Raw genomic sequence first — 27,445 nt, forward strand, 5'->3', positions numbered from 1 at the left:
ATCCCCTACTTTTATTTACGCGCTCTTTATTATCTTGCAAACCTATCCAACAACACCTACAAAGTATTTCTAGTTTCATACTTGTTCTAGGTAAAGCGAACGTTAAGCGTGCGTATAGTTGTATTGGTGGTCGATAGAACTTGAGGGGATATTTGTTCTACCTTTAGCTCCTCGTTGGGTTCGATACTCTTACTTATCGAAAGAGGCTACAATTGATTCCCTATACTTGTGGGTTATCAAGACCTTTTTCTGGCGCCGTTGCCGGGTAGTTATAGTGTGGGGTGAATATTCTCGTGTGTGCTTGTTTGCTTTATCACTAAGTAAAAAAATTTATTTGCTTTTCTAAGTTTTTCTCTATCTTTAGTTATGGATATGGAACACGAAATACCAAAAAAATTAGGTTTACTTGCTACCCATGGAGATGGGGAACCTCCTAAAACCCTCGATGCTCATTATGTGAAATCTATTATGTACTACTTTGATAATCCTGAGAAAACCCCATTCAACTTTATAATGGGAGTAACGTTGGATCAACGTGAATTATCGCTTGACTCAAAAGGGAAAACTATTATGGGATCAAATTTATATGTTGCATTGGTATGCTCGGCAACTATGCTTGAGATATGATTATACTTGTTGCTCTAGGATGAAGGCTCCACACCTTCCCTTTTCATGTGAATTAAATGATGATGAAACCTTGGCTTCTGATGCTAATGGTATATATGATTATTATGATGTGAAACAAATAGAAGAATTCGTTGCTTTTATGGGTGCTTAAGAAATTGAATCTTTGTTTAAAGAGTTTGAAGACTTTGATGATTCAGTTTATAGACCTGAAAATTTAGCTATCCTTAAATATTGCTATGAGAATTATAAATACCATTATGATATTGATGAATTTATTGAGAGATTCTCCACTATCCAAGAAGAGATTAATATTTTGCAGGAGTCTATGGAAGAAGAAATTGATGAAACTATGAGCTCATTGGATGAAAAAGATGATGAGGAGAGTGAAGAACAAAAGGAGGAAGATCGAATTAGCTACCCATGCCCACCTTCTGATGAGAGTAACTCTTCAACTCATACATTGTTTAATTTCCCTTCGTGCTTACCGAAGGATGATTGCTATGATGATTGTTATGACCCCGTTGATTCTTTTGAAATATCCCTTTTTGATGATGCTTGCTATGCTTGTGGCCAAGATGCCAATATGAATTATGCTTATGTAGATGAACTTGCTATAGTTCCTTATGTTAAACATGAAATTGTTGCTATTGCACCCACACATGATAGTCCTATTATCTATTTGAATTCTCCCGACTACACTATATCGGAGAAGTTTGCCCTTATTAAGGATTATATTGATGGGTTGTGTTTCACTACTACACATGATAATTTTGATAGATATAATATGCATGTGCTTGCTTCTCCTACTTGCAATTATTATGAGAGAGGGACTACATCTCCGCCTCTCCATGTTTCCAATATGATAAAAATGCAAGAAACTGTTTATACTATGCATTGGCCTTTATTATGTGTGCATGAATTGTTCTTTTATGACATGCCAATGCATAGGAAGAGAGTTAGACTTCGTCATTACATGATATATGTTGTTTTGTGCTCACTACTAAATCATAAATCATTGTTAATTAAAATTGACTTTGATATATCTTGGGATCCGGGTGGATCCATTACTTGAGCACCTTATGCCTAGCTTAATGGCTTTAAAGAAAGCGCTGCCAGGGAGACAACCCAGAAGTTTTAGAGAGTCATTTATTTCTGTTGAGTGCTTTTAGTTTAAAAACAAAAAAATAAAGAGGGGAACCAAAAACTTTTCAATTAGGAAAGTGAAAGTGAGAGAGACAAGCATTGTTGAAGTGGGGGAGCTCCTTGAACTTTGTTCATGCTCACGGAAACTTTGCGAATCTTGATTACAGAAACTTTTCAACAAAAATAATTATCCCCTTGTACAATTCCATTGTATTATAAAAATAATGCGCCAAGATTTTCCTTTAGGATGTTCACATTGCTTGTTGGTTTGTGCGGTGCAGAACAGAAACTTTGGCTGTAGTGCGCGATTTTACATTTTTTTACTGGAACGTCAAACGGTTCTGAAACATTTTTCACTGTCTTTATATACAAATTATTTATTTTTCCTAATTATTTAAGGATTTTTGGAGTACCATAAGTATGGTGAATGTTCAGATTACTACAGACTGTCCTGTTTAGGACATATTCTGTTTTTGATGCATAGTTTGCTTGTTTTGATGAAACTATCAATTTCTATCAGTGGATTAAGCCATGGAAAAGTTATATTACAGTATCTAGAATGCAAAAACAAAATATGAATTGGTTTGTAACAGTACTTAGAGTAGTGATTTGCTTTATTATACTAACGGATCTTACCGAACTTTCTGTTAAGTTTTGTGTGATTGAAGTTTTCAAGTTTTGGGAGAGATCATGATGGATGAAGGAATAAGGAGTGGCAAGAGCCTAAGCTTGGGGATGACCGAGGCACCCCAAGGAAATATTCAAGGACTCCCAAGCAACCAAGCCTGGGGATGCCCCGGAAGGCATCCCCTCTTTCTTTTAACGATCATCGGTAATTATACTTGGAGCTATATTTTTATTCGTCACATGATATGCGTAAATCTTGGAGCGTCTTTTTGCATTTAGTTTCTACTTTTCTTTGATGCACCATGCTGGTATGAGATAGTCCTTGGTTGATTTATAGAATGCTCATTGCACTTCACTTATATCTTTTGAGTATGGCTTTATAGAATGCTTCATGTGCTTCACTTATATCATTTGAAGTTTGGATTGCCTGTTTCTCTTCACATAGAAAACCGCCATTTATAGAATGCTTTTTTGCTTCACTTATATTTGTTAGAGCGTGGGCATATCTTTTGTAGAAAGAATTAAACTCTCTTACTTCACTTATATCTATTTAGAGAGATGGCATGAATTGGTCATTCACATGGTTAGTCGTAAAATCCTACATAAAACTTGTAGATCACTGAATATGATATGTTTGATTCCTTGCAATAGTTTTGCGATATAAAGATGGTGATATTAGAGTCATGCTAGTGGGTAGTTGTGGATTGTAGAAATACTTGTTTTGAAGTTTGTGATTTCCGTAGCATGCACGTATGGTGAACCGTTATGTAACGAAGTTGGAGCATGAGGTATTTATTGATTGTCTTCCTTATGAGTGGCGGTCGAGGACGAGCGATGGTCTTTTCCTACCAATCTATACCCCTAGGAGCATGCGTGTAGTACTTTATTTCGATGACTAATGATACGTCTCCAACGTATCTACTTTTCCAAACACTTTTGCCCTTGTTTTGGACTCTAACTTGCATGATTTGAATGGAACTAACCCGGACTGACGCTGTTTTCAGCAGAATTACCATGGTGTTATTTATGTGCAGGAGCAAACGTTCTCGGAATGACCTGAAACTTCACGGAGCCACTTTTCAGAAAATAGGAAAAATACCTGCAAAAGATGAAGGCCAGGGGGCCCACCGCCTCTCCATGAGGGTGGGGGGCGCGCCCCCTACCTCGCGGGCCCCCTGTTGACTCTCCGACTCCAACTCCATATATTGATTTTCGGGGAGAAAAAAATCAGGAGAAGAAATCATCGCGTTTTACGATACGGAGCCGCCGCCAAGCCCTAAAACATCTCGGGAGGGCTGATCTGGAGTCTGTTCGGGGCTCCGGAGAGGGGAATCCGTCGCCATCGTCATCATCAACCATCCTCCATCACCAATTTCATGATGCTCACCGCCGTGCGTGAGTAATTCCATCGTAGGTTTGCTGGACGGTGATGGGTTGGATGAGATCTATCATGTAATCGAGTTAGTTTTGTTAGGGTTTGATCCCTAGTGTCCACTATGTTCTGAGATTGATGTTGCTATGACTTTGCTATGCTTAATGCTTGTCACTAGGGCCCGAGTGCCATGATTTCAGATCTGAACCTATTATGTTTTCATCAATATATGAGTGTTCTTTATCCAATCTTGCAAGTCTATAGTCACCTATTATGTGTTATGATCCATTAACCCCGAAGTGACAATAATCGGGATACTTACCGGTGATGACCGTAGTTTGAGGAGTTCATGTATTCACTATGTGTTAATGCTTTGTTCCGGTACTCTATTAAAAGGAGGCCTTAATATCCCTTAGTTTCCGTAAGGACCCCGCTGCCATGGGAGGGTAGGACAAAAGATGTCATGCAAGTTCTTTTCCATAAGCACGTATGACTATATTCGGAATACATGTCTACATTATATCAATGAACTGGAGCTAGTTCTGTGTCACCCTAGGTTATGACTGTTACATGATGGACCGCATCCAGCATAATTCTCCATCACTGATCTATTGCCTATGAGCTTTCCATATATTGTTCTTCGCTTATTTACTTTCCCGTTGCTATTGCTATCATCACTACAAAATACCAAAAACATTACTTTTACTACTGTTACCTTTTGCTACCTTACCACTACTATGATATTACTTTGCTACTAAACACTTTGCTGCAGATATTAAGGTTCCAGGTGTGGTTGAATTGACAACTCAGCTGCTAATACTTGAGAGTATTCTTTGGCTCCCCTTGTGTCGAATCAATAAATTTGGGTTGAATACTCTACCCTCGAAAACTGTTGCGATCCCCTATACTTGTGGGTTATCAAGACTATTTTCTGGCGCCGTTGCCAGGGAGCATAGCTCTATTCTTTGAGTCACTTGGGATATATATCTGTGTATCATTATGAAGAACTTGAGAGATCCAAAAACCAAGATCTATCCCTCAACTACGAGGGGAGGTAAGGAACTGCCATCTAGCTCTGCACTTGATTCACCTTCTGTTATGAGTAAGCTTGCGACACCTACACCTGCTTCTGCTATTCGTTCTGATATGTCGCATGTTATTGATGATGCCACTTCTGCTATGCATGATACTTATGATGAAACTACCTCTATGCCTGATACTACTATGCCACTTAGTGATTTTCTTGATGAACAACTTGCTAGGGCTAGAGAGATTGAAAATATTGAATTTGATGATACTGATGAAAGTGATGATGAAGAATCACTTGTTATTCCTAAGGGTTATGTCTTTGATCAAAAAGCTTCTTTATCTATTTTAGCGTGCCAAAATAGAACTGAACTCAAAAGATTATTAGCTAAATGGAGTAAGAAATCTTTAAATGCTAGAATGAAACCTGACCCTGCTTTTGCTACTTCACCTATCTTTGTTACTGATAAGGATTATGAATTCTCTGTTGATCCTGATATAATTACTTAGGTTGAATCTGATCCTTTTCATGGTTATGAATCTGAAACTGTTGTGGCACATCTTACTAAATTAAATGATATAGCCACCCTATTCACTAAAGATGAGAGAACTCGTTACTTTTATATCCTTCAAATATTTCCGTTCTCATTAAAGGGCGATGCTAAGATATGGTTTAATTCTCTTGAGCCTCGTTGTGTGCGTAGTCCCCAGGATATGATTTATTACTTCTCTGCTCATAAGAAACAAGCTGCTTTAAGGGATATATATAATTTTGTGCAAATTGAAGAAGAGAGTCTCCCACAAGCTTGGGGGAGGCTTCTCCAATTACTTAATGCTTTGCCTGATCATCCTCTTAAGAAAAATGAAATACTTGATATCTTTTATAATGGACTAACCGATGCCTCCAGAGATTACCTGGATAGTTGTGCTGGTTCTGTTTTCAGGGAAAGAACACCGGGTGAAGCTGAAATTCTATTGAATAATATGTTGACAAATGAAAATAATTAGACACCTCCGGAGCCAATTCCTGAGCCTATTCCTAAACCAACTCCGATGAAGAGGGGCATTCTATTTCTCAGTCCTAAAGATATGCAAGAGGCAAAGAAATCTATGAAAGAAAAAGGTATTAAAGCTGAGGATGTTAAGAATTTACCTCCTATTGAAGAAATACATGGTCTTAATTTACCGCCTGTTGAAGAAACATATAATCTTAATCCTTTACCTATTGAAGAAACTCATGGTCTTGATAACCCGACACAAGTAGTAAAGGTAAATTCTCTCTATAGATATGATAAAGCTGAAATCCCATTTACTAAGTTTGCTAGCCCATGCTTAGATGAGTTTGATAAATTTATGGCTAAGCAAGAAGACTTTAATGCTTATTTTGGTAGACAATTGAAATATAATTCAAATATGTTGAACACTTGGGTGATTATATGGCCAATGTCAAACTTAAACTTATTAGTAAACATGCTTCTATGGTTACCACTCAAGTAGAACAAGTACTTAAAGCTCAAAATGATTTGCTCAATGAATTGAATAGTAAAGATAATGATAATGCTATTAGAGTGGCTACTAGAATTGGTAGAATGACTCAGGAACCTTTGTATCCTGAAGGCCACCCTAAGCGAATTGAGCAAGATTCTCAGAGAAATAACATAGATGTACCTAGTTCTTCTAAAAAGAAGAAAAAGAAAAATGATAGGACTTTGCATGCTTCTAGTGAACCTATTACTGAAACACCTGAGAATCCAAATGATATTTCTATTTCTGATGCTGAAACACAATCTGGTAATGAACCTGAAACTAGTGATAATGCTAATAATAATGTTCATGATGATGCTCAACCTAGTAATGATAATGATATAGAAATTGAACCTGCTGTTGATCTTGATAACCCACAATCAAAGAATCAATGTTATGATAAGAAAGACTTTGTTGCTAGGAGACATGGTAAAGAAAGAGAGCCTTGGGTTTAGAAACCCATGCCTTTTCCTCCCAAACCATCCAAGAAAAAGGATGATGAGGATTTTGAGCGCTTTGCTGAAATGATTAGACCTATCTTTTTGCATATGCGATTAACTGATATGCTCAAAACCAATCCTTATGCTAAGTACATGAAAGATATTATTACAAACAAAAGAAAGATACCGGAAGCTGAAATTTCCACCATGCTTGCTAATTATACTTTTAAGGGTGGAATACCAAAGAAACTTGGAGATCCAGGAGTACCCACTATACCATGCTCCATTAAAAGAAACTATGTTAAAACTGCTTTATGTGATCTTGGAGCCGGTGTTAGTGTTATGCCTCTCTCTTTATATTGTAGACTTGATTTGAATAAGTTGACACCTACTGAAATATCTTTGCAAATGGCTGATAAATCAACTACTATACCTGTCGGTATTTGTGAGGATGTGCCTGTTGTAGTCGCAAACATTACTATTTTAACAGACTTTGTTATTCTTGATATTCCCGAGGACGATAGTATGTCTATTATTCTTGGAAGACCCTTTTTGAATACTGTAGGGGCTGTTATTGATTGCACTAAAGGCAATTTCACTTTTCATGTTAATGGTAATGAGCATACGGTACACTTTCCGAGGAAACAACCTCAAGTTCATAGTATCAACTCTATTGGGAAAATTCCATCGATTATATTTGGAGGTTTTGAATTTCCTCTTCCCACTGTCAAGAAGAAATATGATATTCTTATTATTGGGGATGTGCATATCCCCGTTGAGGTAACATAGTGTTATTCGAAATTTCTCCGGTTCCATGTTATTCGGAATGAGTTCGTTAACAAGACTTGATCAACCTTGTTAGTGGATTCCTTTTGATGATCGTGAGATGGATGAAACTAGAAGGCACAACCTTCTGTACCCCACTTTTACTTTTTGTTATTTATATTAAATAAAATAAAAATAAATATTTTTCTGTCTGTTGTCTGATTATCCGTGCAATATAAAAATACCTCAAAAATAAATGTTCTCCAAATGCCCTGAAATTTAAGTATGATTTTTTCTAGAATATTTGAGGATTTATGGAACTGAGAACACACTAGGGGGTCAACCACCTGCCCACGAGGGTGGGGGGCGCGCCCACCCCTCTATGGCGCGCCCCTGCCTCGTGGGCCCACGGTGGCCCTCCTCCACTTATTCCTGCACCCACACACTTCATCTTCCCCCCACAAACACGAATATCCAGCTCAAGCACGAGTTCTAGTTCATCTTGCTGCCATTTTCGATCTCCTTGCTCAAAGCACCTCTCACAAAACTGCTTGGGGAGTTTGTTCCTTGGTATGTGACTCCTCCATTGGTCCAATTAGTTTTTGTTCTAGTGCTTTATTCATTGCAAAATTTTGTTGCTTAGGTGACCCTGTCCTTGAGCTTGCATGTCAAATTTATATGGTTCCAAGTAGTTTTGATGCAAGATATAGGCTCTAGGCACTTGTAGGAGTAGTTGCTATCAATATTATTGAGATTGGTTTACTTTTATTTTGAAGTTACTAAAAATTTCAGAATTTTTCAGAGGAAGAAAAATGCTTAGGAAAATGTTCCAAGGTGGTTCTTCAAGGAAGCAAGGACCCAGGCTTGCAATGCGTGATGCTGATGACGAGCCACCAAGAGACGCTCCAGTGCGTCCTTGTGAATGGCCTTCCGAGAACTTTATGGATCGAGCGGGAATTAAGGAAGAATTCAACGCATATTTACGTAACGCTGATCTTGTGAGCTTCAAGGAAGAGAAGTGCAGCCAGTATCACAACCTCACTAGTACCTTTGTGAGGAGGTTTGAATTTTCAACTTCACGTAATTCTCCAACTGTTCTGTTTGATCTTTATGATAAATCTTACACTATGGACTTAGAGGATTTTACCACTGCTTGCAAACTTCCACAACGGGGTAGTATAAGGGATCCTCGCAAATCTGAATTTAGAGATTTTCTTGCTAGCATAACTGTGGGAGAATCTAGAGATATTACACAAGCTACCATAGGGAGCATTCACTTTCCAGCTATACATTATTTTGCTCTCTTTATAGGTAGATGCATTAATGGTAAAGATGAGGCATGTCACATGTGTGTCCCCGATCTCAGTATTCTTAGGAGTGCTGTGTTAGGAGACAAATCTTATAATTTGGAAGCCATTGTTGCACGTAGGTTGCATCTTAATAGACTTAATGGAGATTTCTTTGGTGGAATTTATGCAACCCGCATAGCTAATTTTCTTGGTGTAGCCATACGCGAAGATGATAATTAATTACCTCCTGCTTATCTAGATTTTAATGCTATGGTTCACCACTAGTTTGTCGAGAGGAACGAATCACCTCTCCAGTATCGACTAATCTTTGATAGACGCCGTGCTGTCCGTATTACTCTCCCTGCTCCTGCCTTCTTTGATTATCAGGCAAGAGGAGGATATACTATTACCAGAGAGGAGGCAGATGAGTACGAGAGGATAGAGGAGGCCGCTCGTCGCCATGCTGCAGCTCAGCAGGAGATAGCTGCTGCATCGCAGTACGACCCCAGCTACTATTATGGATATCCGCCAGGCCAGCCGTGGCCATAGACCAACTTAGGCCAAAAGCCTAAGCTTGGGGGAGTACGTATTTCCCACCGACATTACATTTATGTTCACACACTCATTGCTAGATGTCGGTGCTCATACTTTTTCATTGTATCATCCATGCTAGTTTATTTTCCTTTTTATGCTTTCTTCTTGTGTGTTTAATAAACCTTAAGAAAAACCAAAAAAAATTAGTGGTAGCTTTTAATTAGTTTAATTTCCATGCTTGTAGTAGTAATTAAAAAGAAAACCCAAAAAGATCTCCTGTTCTTCTTTTGCTTGTTGGGAGCTTTCCCGTGTAAATAGTTTTATTTCTTTTCTTTTCTTTGGGGGTCGATAGGAGAAGACCATAATTAAATTGTTGAAGTGGCTCTTATATGCATTATTGTTTATCTGACAAAAGAGCCCATATTGCCTTGTCTTCTCCTGTTTATTGAATGCTTGCAGATTCCAGCTTAGTCAAATGGACGTGCACTATTATTATTATTCACATCATTCGATCGTGCAAGTGAAAGGCAATTATGATGATATATGATGGACTGACTGAGATGAGAAAAGCTGGTATGAACTCGACCTCTTTTGTTTTTGTAAATATGATTAGTTCATCGTTCCTGATTCAGCCTATTATGAATAAACATGTTTGCAATGACAATTAGAGATCATAGTTTCTTGTGCCATGCTTGATTAGCTATGAGTTATAATGGTTTACCTTGCATGCCAACATGCTATTAAAATAGTTATGATGTGGTATGATAGGATGGTATCCTCCTCTGAATGATTTAAGTGACTTGACTTGGCACATGTCCACGCATGTAGTTGAAACAAAATCAACATAGCCTTCATGATATTTATGTTCATGGTGGATTATATCCTACTCATTCTTGCATTCGGTGTTGATTAATTTTAATGCATGTTCATGACTGTTGTCGTTCTCTAGCTGGTCGCTTCCCAGTCTTTTGCTAGCCTTCACCTGTACAAAGCGGGAATACTGCTTGTGCATCCAAACTCCTTAAACCCCAAAGTTATTCCACAAGATTCTACTATACCTACCTATATACGGTATCTACCTGCCGTTCCAAGTAAATTTGTATGTGCCAAACTCTAAACCTTCAAATAATTATCCTGTTTTGTATGCTCGAATAGCTCATGTATCAACTAGGGCCGCCTGTATCTTCCATGTTAGGCAGGTTACTCTCAAGAGGAGTGGACTCCGCTCCTCACTCACGAGATAAATGGCTGGTCACCGGGATGCCCAGCCGCATGCTTTATGCAAACTAAATCAAAATAATTGCAAACAAAACTCCCCCTAGGACTCTTGTTAGTTGGAGGCACTCGTTGTTTCGAGCAAGCCATGGATTGATGCTTGTTGGTGGAAGGGGGAGTATAAACTTTACCATTCTGTTTGGGAACCACCTATAATGTGTGTAGCATGGAAGATATCGCCATCTCTTGGTTGTTATGTTGACAATGAAAGTATACCGCTCAAAATATTATTCACCTCTGTTTCAAAACCAAGCTCTGGCACCTCTACAAATCCCTGCTTCCCTCTGCGAAGGGCCTATCTATTTACTTTTATGCTGAGTCATCATCCTCTTATTAAAAAGCACTAGTTGGAGAGCACCGCTGTCATTTTCATTCATTACTGTTAATTTACATTGAGTATGACTTGACTGGATCTCTTTTACCATGAATTACAATGTCTAGTCAGTCCTTGGTCTTTAAAGCTACTCTGCATTTATGTTTTGCGGTCTCAGAAAGGGCTACCGAGATACCATCTTGTTATATCATATTATGATTGCTTTGAGAAAGTGTTGTCATCCGAGATTTATTATTATGGCTCGCTAGTTGATTATGCTATTGATATGAGTAAACTTGAGACCTATGCGTTATTGCAAATGTGGTTAGTTATAATCTTTGCTGAAAACTTGAATGCTGGCTTTACATATTTACAACAACAAGAGCAAACAGAGTTTGTAAAAGTTTTTCTTTATCACTTTCAGTTTATCAACTGAATTGCTTGAGGACAAGCAAAGGTTTAAGCTTGGGGGAGTTGATACGTCTCCAACGTATCTACTTTTCCAAACACTTTTACCCTTGTTTTGGACTCTAACTTGCATGATTTGAATGGAACTAACCCGGACTGATGCTGTTTTCAGCAAAATTACCATGGTGTTATTTATGTGCAAGAGCAAACATTCTCGGAATGACCTGAAACTTCACAGAGCCACTTTTCATAAAATAAGAAAAATACCTGCAAAAGATGAAGCCCAGGGGGCCCACCACCTCTACACGAGGGTGGGGGGCACGCCCCTACCTCGAGGCCCCCCTGTTGACTCTCCGACTCCAACTCCAACTCCATATATTGAGTTTCGGGGAGAAAAAAATTCAGGAGAAGAAATCACCGTGTTTTACGATACGGAGCCGCCGCCAAGCCCTAAAACCTCTCGGGAGGGCTGATCTGGAGTCCGTTCGGGGCTACGGAGAGGGGAATCCGTCACCATCGTCATCATCAACCATCCTCCATCACCAATTTCATGATGCTCACCGCCATGCGTGAGTAATTCCATCATAGGCTTGCTAGACGGTGATGGGTTGGATGAGATCTATCATGTAATCGAGTTAGTTTTGTTAGGGTTTGATCCCTAATGTCCACTATTCTGAGATTGACGTTGCTATGACTTTGCTATGCTTAATGCTTGTCACTAGGGCCTGAGTGCCATGATTTCAGATCTAAACCTATTATGTTTTCATCAATATATGAGTGTTCTTGATCCTATCTTGCAAGTCTATAGTCACCTATTATGTGTTATGATCCGTTAACCCCGAAGTGACAATAATCAGGATACTTACCGGTGATGACCGTAGTTTGTGGAGTTCATGCATTCTATTTGTTAATGCTTTGTTCCGGTACTCTATTAAAAGGAGGCCTTAATATCCCTTAGTTTCCATAAGGAGCCCGCTGCCACGGCAGGGTAGGACAAAAGATGTCATGCAAGTTCTTTTCCATAAGCACGTATGACTATATTCGGAATACATGCCTACATTATATCAATGAACTGGAGCTAGTTCTGTGTCACCCTAGGTTATGACTGTTACATGATGAACCGCATCCGGCATAATTCTCCATCACCGATCCATTGCCTACGAGCTTTCCATATATTGTTCTTCGCTTATTTACTTTCCCGTTGCTATTGCTATCATCACTACAAAATACCAAAAACATTATTTTTACTACTGTTACCTTTTGCTACCGTTACCACTACTATGATATTACTTTGCTACTAAACACTTTGTTGCAGATATTAAGTTTCCAGGTGTGGTTGAATTGACAACTCAGCTGCTAATACTTGAGAGTATTCTTTGGCTCCCCTTGTGTCGAATCAATAAATTTGGGTTGAATACTCTACCCTCGAAAACTGTTGCGATCCCCTATACTTGTGGGTTATCAACTAATAGATTTTTGCAATAAGTATGTGAGTTCTTTATGACTAATGTTGAGTCCATGGATTATACGCACTGTCACCCTTCCATCATTGCTAGCCTCTTTGGTACCGTGCATTGCCCTTTCTCACCTCGAGAGTTGGTGCAAACTTTGCCGGTGCATCCAAACCCCGTGATACGATACGCTCTATCACACATAAGCTTCCTTATATCTTCCTCAAAACAGCCACCATACCTACCTATTATGGCATTTCCATAGCCATTCCGAGATATATTGCCATGCAACTTCCATCATCATCATATACATGACTTGAGCATTTATTGTCATATTGCTTTGCATGATCGTAAGATAGTTAGTATGATGTTTTCATGGCTTGTCCATTTTTTGATGTCATTGCTACGCTAGATCATTGCACATCCCAGTACACCGCCGGAGGCATTCATATAGAGTCATATCTTTGTTCTAGTATCGAGTTGTAATATTGATTTGTAAGTAAATAAAAGTGTGATGATCATCTTATTAGAACATTGTCCCATGATCAAAATAAAAGTGGCTAAAGAAGCCCCCCCAAAAGATAGAGGCCAAATAAGCCTACAAAAAAAGAGAAAAAAAGAGAAGGGACAATGTTACTATCCTTTTACCACACTTGTGCTTCAGAGTAGCACCATGTTCTTCATATAGAGAGTCTCTTGAGTTTTCACTTTCATATACTAGTGGGAATTTTCATTTTAGAACTTGGCTTGTATATTCTGATGATGGGCTTCCTCAAATGCCTGAGGTCTTCATGAGCAAGCAAGTTGGATGCACACCACTTAGTTTCCAGTTTGAGCTTTCATACACTTATAGCTCTTAGTGCATCCATTGCATGGCAATCCCTACTCCTCACATTTTCATCAATTGATGGGCATCTCCATAGCCCGTTGATTAGCCGTGTCGATGTGAGATTTTCTCCTTTTTGTCTTCTCCACACAACCTCCATCATCATATTCTATTCCACCTATAGTGCTATGTCCATGGCTCACGCTCATGTATTGCGTGAAAGTTGAAAAGGTTTGAGAATGTCAAAAGTATGAAACAATTGCTTGGCTTGTCATCGGGGTTGTGCATGATTTGAATATTTTGTGTGGTGAAGATGGAGCATATAGCCAGACCATATGATTTTGTAGGGATAACTTTCTTTGGCCATGTTATTTCGAAAAGACATGATTGCGTTATTAGTATGCTTGAAGTATTATTCTCTTAATGTCAAATGATAGACTATTGCTTTGAATCACTCGTGTCTTAATATTCATGCCATGATTAGATTACATGATCAAGATTATGCTAGGTAGCCTTCCACATCAAAAATTATCTTTTTATCATTTACATACTCGAGGACGGGCAGGAATTAAGCTTGGGGATGCTGATATGTCTCCATCATATCTATATTTTTTGATTGTTCCATGCCAATATTCTACAACTTGCATATACTTTTGGCAACTTTTTATACTATTTTTGGGACTAACATATTGATCCAGTGCCCAGTGCCAGTTCCTGTTTGTTGCATGTTTTTTGTTACACAGAAAATCCATATCAAACAGAGTCCAAACGGGATAAAAACTGACGGAGATTTTTTTAGAATATATGTGATTTTTGGGAAGAAGAATCAACGCGAGATGATGCCCGAGGGGGCCACGAGGCAGGGGGCGTGCCCTGGGCCCTCGTGGCCACCCCGTAAGGAGGTTGGTGCCCTTCTTTCGTTGCAAGAAAGCTAATATCCGGATAAAAATCATGTCCAAAATTCATCCCAATCGGAGTTACGAATCTCCAGGAATATAAGAAACGGTGAAAGGGCAGAATCTGGAACGCAGAAATAGAGAGAGACAGAGAGACAAATCCAATCTCAGAGGGGCTCTCGCCCCTCCCATGCCATGGAGGCCATGGACTAGAGGGGAAAACCTTCTCTCATCTAGGGAGAAGGTCAAGGAAGAATAATAAGGGGGGCTCTCTCTCCCCCTCTCTTCCGGTGGCGCCGAAACGCCGCCGGGGCCATCATCATCACCACAATCTACACCAACAACTTCACCGCCATCATCACCAACTCTCCCCCCTCTATGAAGCAGCGTAACACCTCTTTTACCCGTTGTAATCTCTACTTAAACATGGTTCTCAATGCTATATATTATTTCCCAATGATGTATGGCTATCCTATGATGTTTGAGTAGATCCGTTTTATCCTATGGGTTAATTGATGATCGTGATTGGTTTGAGTTGCATGTTTTATTATTGGTGCTGTCCTATGGTGCTCTCTGTGTCGCGCAAGCGAGAGGGATCCCCGCTGTAGGGTTTGCAATATGTTCATGATTTGCTTATGGTGGGTGGCGTGAGTGATAGAAACACAGACCAGAGTAAGTAGGTTGTTTGCGTATGGGAATAAAGAGGACTTGATGCCTTATAATGCTATGGTTGGGTTTTACCTTAATGATCTTTAGTAGTTGCAGATGCTTGCTAGAGTTCCAATCATAAGTGCATATGATCCAAGAAGAGAAAGTATGTTAGCTTATGCCTCTCCCTCAAATAAAATTGCAATAATGATTACCGGTCTAGTTATCGATTGCCTAGGGACAAATAACTTTCTTGTGTGACAAAAAGCTCTCTACTAAAACTACCTTAGTTGTGTCTTCATCTAAACATCCCCGATTTTTTATTTATGTGCTCTTTATTATCTTGCAAACCTATCCAACAACAACTACAAAGTATTTCTAGTTTCATACTTGTTCTAGGTAAAGCGAACATTAAGCATGCATAGAGTTGTATCAGTGGTCGATATAACTTGAGGGAATATTTGTTCTACCTTTAGCTCCTCGTTGGGTTCGACACTCTTACTTATCGAAAGAGGCTACAATTGATCCCCTATACTTGTGGGTTATCAACCCCAACTTCTGCAAGAAGGTGGGCATGCTCTGAAGGAAATATGCCCTAGAGGCAATAATAAAGTTATTATTTATATTTCCTTATATCATGATAAATGTTTATTATTCATGCTAGAATTGTATTAACCGGAAACTTAGTACATGTGTGAATACATAGACAAACAGAGTGTCACTACTTTGCCTCTACTTGACTAGCTCGTTGAATCAATGATGGTTATGTTTCCTAACCATAGGCATGAGTTGTCATTTGATTAACGGGATCACATCATTAGAGAATCATGTGATTGACTTGACCCATCCGTTAGCTTAGCACGATGATCGTTTAATTTGTTGCTATTGCTTTCTCCATAACTATACATGTTCCTGTGACTATGAGAGCATGCAACTCCCGAATACCGGAGGAACACTTTGTGTGCTACCAAACGTCACAACATAACTGGGTGATTATAAAGGTGCTCTACAGGTGTCTTCGACGGTGTTTGTTGAGTTGGCATGGATCAAGATTAGGATTTGTCACTCTGATTGTCGGAGAGGTATCTTTGGCCCCTCTCGGTAATGTACATCACAATAAGCCTTGCAAGCAATGTAGATAATGAGTTAGTTACGGGATGCAGCATTACAGAACGAGTAAAAGAGACTTGCTGGTAACAAGATTGAACTAGGTATTGAGATACCGACGATTGAATCTCAGGCAAGTAACATGCCGATGACAAAGGGAACAACGTATGTTGTTATGCGGTTTGACCAATAAAGATCTTCGTAGAATATGTAGGAACCAATATGAGCATCCAGGTACTGATAACCCATAAGTATAGGGGATCGCAACAGTTTTCGAGGTAGAGTATTCAACCCAAATTTATTGATTCGACACAAGGGGAGCCAAAGAATATTCTCAAGTATCTGAAATCATGGCACTCGGGCCCTAGTGACAAGCATTAAGCATAGCAAAGGCATAACAACATCAATCTCAGAACATAGTGGATACTAGGGATCAAACCCTAACAAAACTAACTCAATTACATGATAGATCCCATCCAACCCATCACCATCCAGCAAGACTACGATGGAATTACTCACGCACGACGGTGAGCATCATGAAATTGGTGATGGAGGATGGTTGATGATGACAATGGCGACAGATTCCCCTCTCTGGAGCCCTGAACGGACTCCAGATCAGCCCTCCCGAGAGGTTTTAGGGCTTGGCGGCGGCTCCGTATCGTAAAACGCGATGATTTCTTCTTTCTGATTTTTTTTCTCCCCGAAACTCAATATATGGAGTTAGAGTTGGAGTCGGAGAGGCAACAGGGGGCCCACGAGGTAGGCGGAAGCGCCCTAGGGGGGCAGGCGTGCCCCCCACCCTCGTGGAGTGGTGGTGGGCCCCCTGGCCTTTATCTTTTGCAGGTATTTTTCTTATTTTCTGAAAAGTGGCTCTGAGGGAGTCCTGGATTAGGGGGTGTCCGGATAGCCGGACTATAACCTTTAGCCGGACTCTTGGACTATGAAGATACAAGATTGAAGACTTCGTCCCGTGTCCGGATGGTACTTTCCTTGGCGTGGAAGGCAAGCTTGGCAATATGGATATGTAGATCTCCTCCCATTGAAACCGACTCTGTGTAACCCTAGCCCTCTCCGTTGTCTATATAAACAGGAGGGTTTTAGTCCATAGGACGAATATACAATCATACCATAGGCTAGCTTCTAGGGTTTAGCCTCTCCGATCTCGTGGTAGATCTACTCTTGTACTACCCATATCATCAATATTAATCAAGCAGGACGTAGGGTTTTACCTCCATCAAGAGGGCCCGAACCTGGGTAAAACATTGTGCCCCTGCCTCCTGTTACCATCTGGCCTAGACGCACAGTTCGGGACCCCCTACCCGAGATCCGCCGGTTTTGACACCGACATTGGTGCTTTCATTGAGAGTTCCTCTGTGCCGTCGCCATTAGGCTTGATGGCTCCTACTATCATCAATAGCGATGCAGTCCAGGGTGAGACTTTTCTTCCCGGACAGATCTTCGTGTTCGGCGGCTTTGCACTGCGGCCCAATTTGCTTGGCCATTTAGAGCAGATCGAAAGTTACGCCCTAGCCACCAGGTCAGGTTTGGAAGCTTAAACTACACGACCGATGTCCGCAGAGACTTGATCTTCGACGGATTCGAGCCTCTGCCTTGTGCGTCACGCGGTCATGATGAGTACGATTTAGCTCTACCATCGGACAGTGTTTAGGAGATCGCACCGGCAGCCGCTCTGACCCTCGATTTGGAGCCAGTTGCGCCTTTCGTGGACGGGTGGATGGACCCCGCCACGGAGGCCTTACCCTCAGCGGCGATCAAGCCGAACATCGACCTTACCTTGCACAAGAGCCGTGTTGATAAACTGCCGGATCCTTCTCCGGCCACGGACTCCGAACCTTTCGCGCCCCTGCCAATCGAATCCGATTGGGCGCCGATCATGGAGTTTACCTCCACGGATATTTTTCAGCACTCGCCCTTTGGCGACATTCTGAACTCATTAAGGTCTCTCTCCTTGTCAGGAGGATCCTGGCCGAACTATGTCCGGCAGGACTGGGATGCGGACGACGAAGAAATTCGTGACCCACCCACCACTCACTTAGTAGCCACTGTCGATGACTTAACCGACATGCTCGACTTCGACTCCGAAGACATCGACGGTATGGACGATGATGCGGGAGACGAAGAGGAACCACTGCCTACGGGGCACTGGACAGCCACCTCATCATACGATATATACATGGTGGATACACCCAAAGAAGGCAATGGCGACGAGATAGTAGAGGATGACCCCTCCAAGAAGCAACCCAAGCGCCGACGTCAGCGGCGCTGCTCTAAGTCCCGCCAAAGCAAAAGTGGTGATACCGGCACAGGAGATAATAACACTCCGGATAGTGCCGAAGACAACAACAATCCCCTCCAGCAAGATTTAGAGCAGGAGGATGGAGGAGCCAGCGCTCCTGAGAAAGCGGCAGACGGAGAGGAGGAGGATGACAATTACATGCCCCCCTCCGAAGACGAGGCAAGCCTCGACGACGATGAATTCGCCGTACCAGAGGATCCCGTTGAACAAGAGCGCTTCAAGCGCGGGCTTATGGCCACGGCAAATAGCCTGAAGAAAAAGCAGCAGCAGCTTCAAGCTGATCAAGATCTGCTAGCTGACAGATGGACTGAAGTCCTCGCGGCTGAGGAATATAAACTCGAGCGCCCCTCCAAGAATTACCCAAAGTGCAGGTTACTACCCCGACTGGAGGAAGAAGCGTATGATACGGCTGATCGGCCACCTCGTGGCCGCGATAGAGAGGCATTCCAGCCAAAAACTCAGCCTCCACCCCGACGCCATTCAAATAAAAAGGCATGGGGATATACGCCAGACCTGCGAGACATATTGGAGGACAAAGCAAATCATGCAATATCGATCTACGGATCACGAGGGCGCGCCACTCTATGAGACGATAAACGTCATGCCGGATACAGTAAAAGCAAATCCGCCCGGGCCGAACACAGCGGGCAAGACCCATTCGAGCTGCGTCGCGATATAGCCCAATACAGAGGCGCCGCACACCCCTTATGCTTCACAGACGAAGTAATGGATCATCAAATCCCAGAAGGTTTCAAACCTGTAAATATTGAATCATATGACGGCACAACAGATCCCGCAGTATGGATCGAGGATTTCCTCCTCCACATCCACATGGCTCGCGGTGATGACTTACACGCCATCAAATACCTCCCACTAAATCTCAAGGGACCAGCGAGGCATTGGCTTAACAGCTTGCCAGCCGAGTCCATCAGCTGTTGGGAAGATCTGGAAGCCGCATTCCTCGACAACTTTCAGGGCACTTATGTGCGGCCACTAGACGCCGATGACTTGAGCCACATAATTCAGCAGCCAGAAGAATCGGCCAGGCAATTTTGGACTCGGTTCCTAACAAAGAAAAATCAAATTGTCGACTGTACGGATGCAGAGGCCCTAGCGGCTTTCAAACACAACATCCCCGACGAATGGCTAGCCCGGCACCTTAGTCAGGAAAAGCCAAAATCTATGGCAGCCCTCACGACACTCATGACCCGATTTTGTGCGGGAGAAGACAGCTGACTGGCTCGCAGTAATAACATATCAAAGAACCATGGTACCTCGGATACCAAGGACGGCAATAGCAGGTCACATCGCAACAAACATAAGCGCCGCATTAACAGCAAAAATACCGAGGATACGGCAGTCAATGCCGGATTCAAAGGCTCTAAACCCGGTCAGCGGAAAAAGCCATTCAAACAAAGTACGCTGGGTCCGTACAGCTTGGACCGTATACTCGATCGCTCATGTCAAATACACGGCACCCTAGAAAAGCCAGTCAATCACACCAACAGGGATTGTTGGGTGTTCAAGCACGTCGGCAAGTTAATTGCTGAAAACAAGGACAAGGGGCCACATAGCGATGATGAGGAGGAGCCCCGGCAGCCACACACCAGAGGACAGAAGAGGTTTCCCCCACAAGTACGGACGGTGAACATGATATACACAACCCACATCCCCAAGAGGGAGCGGAAGCGTGCGCTTAGGGACTTATATGCGTTGGAGCCAGTCGCCCCAAAATTCAACCCATGGTCCTCCTATCCGATCACTTTCGATCGTAGGGACGATCCCACTAGTATCCGTCATGGCGGATTCGCCGCACTGGTTCTGGATGAAGGAAGTATGCCCTAGAGGCAATAATAAAGTTATTATTTATTTCCTTATATCATGATAAATGTTTATTATTCATGCTAGAATTGTATTAACCGGAAACATAATACATGTGTGAATACATAGACAAACAGAGTGTCACTAGTATGCCTCTACTTGACTAGCTCGTTAATCAAAGATGGTTATGTTTCCTAACCATGAACAAAGAGTTGTTATTTGATTAATGAGGTCACATCATTAGGTGAATGATCTCATTGACATGACCCATTCCATTAGCTTAGCACCCGATCGTTTAGTATGTTGCTATTGCTTTCTTCATGACTTATACATGTTCCTATGACTATGAGATTATGCAACTCCCGTTTGCCAGAGGAACACTTTGGGTGCTACCAAACGTCACAACGTAAATGGGTGATTATAAAGGAGCATTACAGGTGTTTCCAAAGGTAGATGTTGGGTTGGCATATTTCAAGATTAGGATTTGTCACTCCGATTGTCGGAGAGGTATCTCTGGGCCCTCTCGGTAATGCACATCACATAAGCCTTGCAAGCATTACAACTAATATGTTAGTTGTGAGATGATGTATTACGGAACGAGTAAAGAGACTTGCCGGTAACGAGATTGAACTAGGTATTGGATACCGATGATCGAATCTCGGGCAAGTAACATACCGATGACAAAGGGAACAACGTATGTTGTTATGCGGTCTGACCGATAAAGATCTTCGTAGAATATGTAGGAGCCAATATGGGCATCTAGGTCCCGCTATTGGTTATTGACCGGAGATTTGTCTCAGTCATGTCTACATTGTTCTCGAACCGTAGGGTCCGCACGCTTAACGTTACGATGACAGTTATTATGAGTTTATGCATTTTGATGTACCGAAGTTAGTTCGGAGTCCTGGATATGATCACGGACATGACGAGGAGTCTCGAAATGGTCGAGACATAAAGATTGATATATTGGATGACTATATTCGGACACCAGAAGGGTTCCGGGGAAGTTTCGGATAAAACCAGAGCACCGGGGGGTTACCGGAACCCCCCGGGGGGTTAATGGGCATCATGGGCCTAAAGTGGAGAAGAGGAAGGGGCTGCCAGGGCAGGCCGCGCGCCCTCTCTCCCCCTAGTCCGAATTGGACAAGGAGGGAGGGGCGGCACCCCCCTTTCATTCTCTCCCCCCTCTCTCCTACTTGGACAAGGAAACGGGAGGGGAGTCCTACTCCCGGTAGGAGTAGGACTCCTCCTGCGCCCTCCTCTAGGCCGGCCGCACCCCCCCTTGGATCCTTTATATACGGAGGCAGGAGGGCACCCTAGAACACACAAGTTGATCTTCGTGATCGTTCCTTAGCCGTGTGCGGTGCCCCCCTCCACCATATTCCACCTCGATCATATCGTTGTAGTGCTTAGGCGAAGCCCTGCGTCGGTAGAACATCATCATCGTCACCACGCCGTTGGGCTGACGGAACTCATCCCCGAAGCTTTGCTGGATCGGAGCCCGGGGAGCGTCATCGAGCTGTACGTGTGCTAAGAACTCAGAGGTGCCGGAGTAACGGTGCTTGGATCGGTCGGATCGGGAAGACGTACGACTACTTCCTCTATGTTGTGTCAACGCTTCCGTTGCGATCTACAAGGGTACGTAGATCATACTCTCCCCTCTCGTTGCTATACATCACCATGATCTTGCGTGTGCGTAGGAATTTTTTTGAAATTACTACGTTCCCCAACAGTGGCATCCGAGCCTAGGTTTTATATGTTGATGTTATATGCACGAGTAGAACACAAGTGAGTTGTGGGCGATATAAGTCATACTGCTTACCAGCATGTCATACTTTGGTTCGGCGGTATTGTTGGATGAGGCGACCCGGACTGACATTACGCGTACGCTTACGCGAGACCGGTTCTCCCGACGTGCTTTGCACATAGGTGGCTTGCGGGCGACAGTCTCTCCAACTTTAGTTGAACCGAGTGTGGCTACGCACGGTCCTTGTAAAGGTTAAAACAACACCAACTTGACAAACTATCGTTGTGGTTTTGATGCGTAGGTAAGATTGGTTCTTGCTTAAGCCCATAGCAGCCACGTAAAACTTGCAACAACAAAGTAGAGGATGTCTAACTTGTTTTTGCAGGGCATGTTGTGATGTGATATGGTCAAGACATGATGCTGAATTTTATTGTATGAGATGATCATGTTTTGTAACCGAGTTATCGGCAACTGGCAGGAGCCATATGGTTGTCACTTTATTGTATGCAATGCAATCGCGATGTAATGCTTTACTTTATCACTAAGCGATAGCGATAGTCGTGGAAGCATAAGATTGGCGAGACGACAACGATGCTACGATGGAGATCAAGGTGTCGCGCCGGTGACGATGGTGATCATGACGGTGCTTCGAAGATGGAGATCACAAGCACAAGATGATGATGGCCATATCATATCACTTATATTGATTGCATGTGATGTTTATATTTTATGCATCTTATCTTGCTTTGATTGACGGTAGCATTATAAGATGATCTCTCACTAAATTATCAAGAAGTGTTCTCCCTGAGTATGCACCGTTGCGAAAGTTCTTCGTGCTGAGACACCACGTGATGATCGGGTGTGATAGGTTCTACGTTCAAATACAACGGGTGCAAAACAGTTGCACACGCGGAATACTCAGGTTATACTTGACGAGCCAAGCATATACAGATATGGCCTCGGAACACGGAGACCGAAAGGTCGAGCGTGAATCATATACTAGATATGACCAACATAGTGATGTTCACCAATGAAACTACTCCATCTCACGTGATGATCGGACATGGTTTAGTTGATTTGGATCACGTGATCACTTAGAAGATTAGAGGGATGTCTATCTAAGTGGGAGTTCTTAAGTAATATGATTAATTGAACTTAAATTTATCATGAACTTAGTACCTGATAGTATCTTGCTTGTTTATGTTGATTGTAGATAGATGGCTCGTGCTGTTGTTCCGTTGAATTTTAATGCGTTCCTTGAGAAAGCAAAGTTGAAAGATGATGGTAGCAATTACACGGACTGGGTCCGTAACTTGAGGATTATCCTCATTGCTGCACAGAAGAATTATGTCCTGGAAGCACCGCTGGGTGCCAGGCCTGCTGCTGGAGCAACACCAGATGTTATGAACGTCTGGCAGAGCAAAGCTGATGACTACTCGATAGTTCAGTGTGCCATGCTTTACGGCTTAGAATCGGGAGTTCAACGACGTTTCGAACGTCATGGAGCATATGAGATGTTCCAGGAGTTGAAGTTAATATTTCAAGCAAATGCCCGGATTGAGAGATATGAAGTCTCCAATAAATTCTATAGCTGCAAGATGGAGGAGAACAATTCTGTCAGTGAGCATATACTCAAAATGTCTGGGTATAATAATCACTTGATTCAATTGGGAGTTAATCTTCCAGATGATTGCGTCATTGATAGAATTCTCCAATCACTGCCACCAAGCTACAAGAGCTTCATGATGAACTATAATATGCAAGGGATGAATAAGACTATTCCCGAGCTCTTCGCAATGCTGAAAGCTGCGGAGGTAGAAATCAAAAAGGAGCATCAAGTGTTGATGGTCAACAAGACCACTAGTTTCAAGAAAAAGGGCAAAGGGAATAAGAAGGGGAACTTCAAGAAGAACAGCAAGCAAGTTGCTGCTCAAGAGAAGAAACCCAAGTCTGGACCTAAGCCTGAAACTGAGTGCTTCTACTGCAAGCAGACTGGTCACTGGAAGCGGAACTGCCCCAAGTATTTGGCGGATAAGAAGGATGGCAAGGTGAACAAAGGTATATGCGATATACATGTTATTGATGTGTACCTTACTAATGCTCGCAGTAGCACCTGGGTATTTGATACTGGTTCTGTTGCTAATATTTGCAACTCGAAACAGGGACTACGGATTAAGCGAAGATTGGCTAAGGACAAGGTGACGATGTGCGTGGGAAACGGTTCCAAAGTCGATGTGATCGCGGTCGGCACGCTACCTCTACATCTACCTTCGGGATTAGTATTAGACCTAAATAATTGTTATTTGGTGCCAGTGTTGAGCATGAACATTATATCTGGATCTTGTTTAATGCGAGACGGTTATTCATTTAAATCAGAGAATAATGGTTGTTCTATTTATATGAGTAATATCTTTTATGGTCATGCACCCTTGCAGAGTGGTCTATTCTTATTGAATCTCGATAGTAGTAATACACATATTCATAGTGTTGAAGCCAAAAGATGCAGAGTTGATAATGATAGTGCAACTTATTTGTGGCACTGCCGTTTAGGTCATATCGGTGTAAAGCGCATGAAGAAACTCCATACTGATGGACTTTTGGAACCACTTGATTATGAATCACTTGGTACTTGCGAACCGTGCCTCATGGGCAAGATGACTAAAACACCGTTCTCCGGTACGATAGAGAGAGCAACAAATTTGTTGGAAATCATACATACAGATGTATGTGGTCCGATGAATATTGAATCTCGTGGCGGATATCGTTATTTTCTCACCTTCACAGATGACTTAAGCAGATATGGGTATATCTACTTAATGAAACATAAGTCTGAAACGTTTGAAAAGTTCAAAGAATTTCAGAGTGAAGTTGAAAATCATCGTAACAAGAAAATAAAGTTTCTACGATCTGATCGTGGAGGAGAATATTTGAGTTACGAGTTCGGTGTACATTTGAAAAAATGTGGAATAGTTTCGCAACTCACGCCACCCGGAACACCACAGCGTAATGGTGTGTCCGAACGTCGTAATCGTACTTTACTGGATATGGTGCGATCTATGATGTCTCTTACTGATTTACCGCTATCGTTTTGGGGATACGCTCTAGAGACGTCCGCATTCACGTTAAATAGGGCAGCATCAAAATCCATTGAGACGACTCCTTATGAACTATGGTTTGGCAAGAAACCAAAGTTGCCGTTTATGAAAGTTTGGGGCTGCGATGCTTATGTGAAAAAGCTTCAATCTGATAAGCTCGAACCCAAATCGGAGAAATGTGTCTTCATAGGATATCCAAAGGAAACTATTGGATACACCTTCTATCACAGATCCGAAGGCAGGACTTTTGTTGCTAAATTCGGAAACTTTCTGGAGAAGGAGTTTCTCTCGAAAGAAGTGAGTGGGAGGAAAGTAGAACTTGACGAGGTAACTGTACCTGCTCCCTTATTGGAAAGTAGTACATCACAGAAAACTGTTTCAGTGACACCTACACCAGTTAGTGAGGAAGCTAATGATGATGATCATGAAACTTCAGATCAAGATACTACTAAACCTCGTAGATCAACCAGAGTGAGATCCGCGCCAGAGTGGTACAGTAATCCTGTTCTGGAAGTCATGCTACTAGATCATGATGAACCTACGAACTATGAAGAAGCAATGGTGAGCCCAGATTCCGCAAAATGGCTTGAAGCCATGAAATCTGAGATGGGATCCATGTATGGGAACAAAGTATGGACTTTGGTTGACTTGCCCGATGATCGGCAAGCAATTGAGAATAAATGGATCTTCAAGAAGAAGACTGTCGCTGACGGTAATATTACTGTCTACAAAGCTCGACTTGTCGCAAAAGGTTTTCGGAAAGTTCAAGGGATTGACTACGATGAGACCTTATCACCCGTAGCGATGCTTAAGTCTGTCCGAATCATGTTAGCAATTGCCGCTTTTTATGATTATGAAATTTGGCAGATGGATGTCAAAACTGCATTCCTGAATGGATTTCTGGAAGAAGAGTTGTATATGATGCAACCAGAAGGTTTTGTCGATCCAAAGGGAGCTAACAAAGTGTGCAAGCTCCAGCGATCCATTTATGGACTGGTGCAAGCCTCTCGGAGTTGGAATAAACGCTTTGGTAGTGTGATCAAAGCATTTGGTTTTATACAGACTTTCGGAGAAGCCTGTATTTACAAGAAAGTGAGTGGGAGCTCTGTAGCATTTCTGATATTATATGTGGATGACATATTACTGATTGGAAATAATATAGAATTTCTGGATAGCATAAAGGGATACTTGAATAAGAGTTTTTCAATGAAAGACCTCGATGAAGCTGCTTACATATTAGGCATAAAGATCTATAGAGATAGAACAAGACGCTTAATTGGACTTTCACAAAGCAACCTTGACAAGATTTTGAAAAAGTTCAAAATGGATCAAGCAAAGAAAGGGTTCTTGCCTGTGTTACAAGGTGTGAAGTTGAGTAAGACTCAATGCCCGACCACTGCAGAAGATAGAGAGAATATGAAAGATGTTCCCTATGCTTCAGCCATAGGCTCTATCATGTATGCAATGCTGTGTACCAGACCTGATGTGTGCCTTGCTATAAGTTTAGCAGGGAGGTACCAAAGTAATCCAGGAATGGATCACTGGACAGCGGTCAAGAACATCCTGAAATACCTGAAAAGGACTAAGGATATGTTTCTCGTATATGGAGGTGACAAAGAGCTCATCGTAAATGGTTATGTTGACGCAAGCTTTGACACTGATCCAGACGATTCTAAATCGCAAACCGGATACGTGTTTACATTAAACGGTGGAGCTGTCAGTTGGTGCAATTCTAAACAAAGCGTCGTAGCGGGATCTACATGTGAAGCGGAGTACATAGCTGCTTCAGAAGCAGCAAATGAAGGAGTCTGGATGAAGGAGTTCATATCCGATCTAGGTGTCATACCTAGTGCATCGGGTCCAATGAAAATCTTTTGTGTCAATACTGGTGCAATTGCCTTGGCAAAGGAATCCAGATTTCACAAAAGAACCAAGCACATCAAGAGACGCTTCAATTCCATCCGGGATCTAGTCCAGGTGGGAGACATAGAGATTTGCAAGATACGTACAGATCTGAATATTACAGACCCGTTGACTAAGCCTCTTCCACGAGAAAAACATGATCAGCACCAAGACTCCATGGGTGTTAGAATCATTACTGTGTAATCTAGATTATTGACTCTAGTGCAAGTGGGAGACTGAAGGAAATATGCCCTAGAGGCAATAATAAATTTATTATTTATTTCCTTATATC

Source organism: Triticum aestivum, chromosome 2A (assembly GCF_018294505.1).
Source record: "Triticum aestivum cultivar Chinese Spring chromosome 2A, IWGSC CS RefSeq v2.1, whole genome shotgun sequence".
NCBI classification, from domain to species: domain Eukaryota; kingdom Viridiplantae; phylum Streptophyta; class Magnoliopsida; order Poales; family Poaceae; genus Triticum; species Triticum aestivum.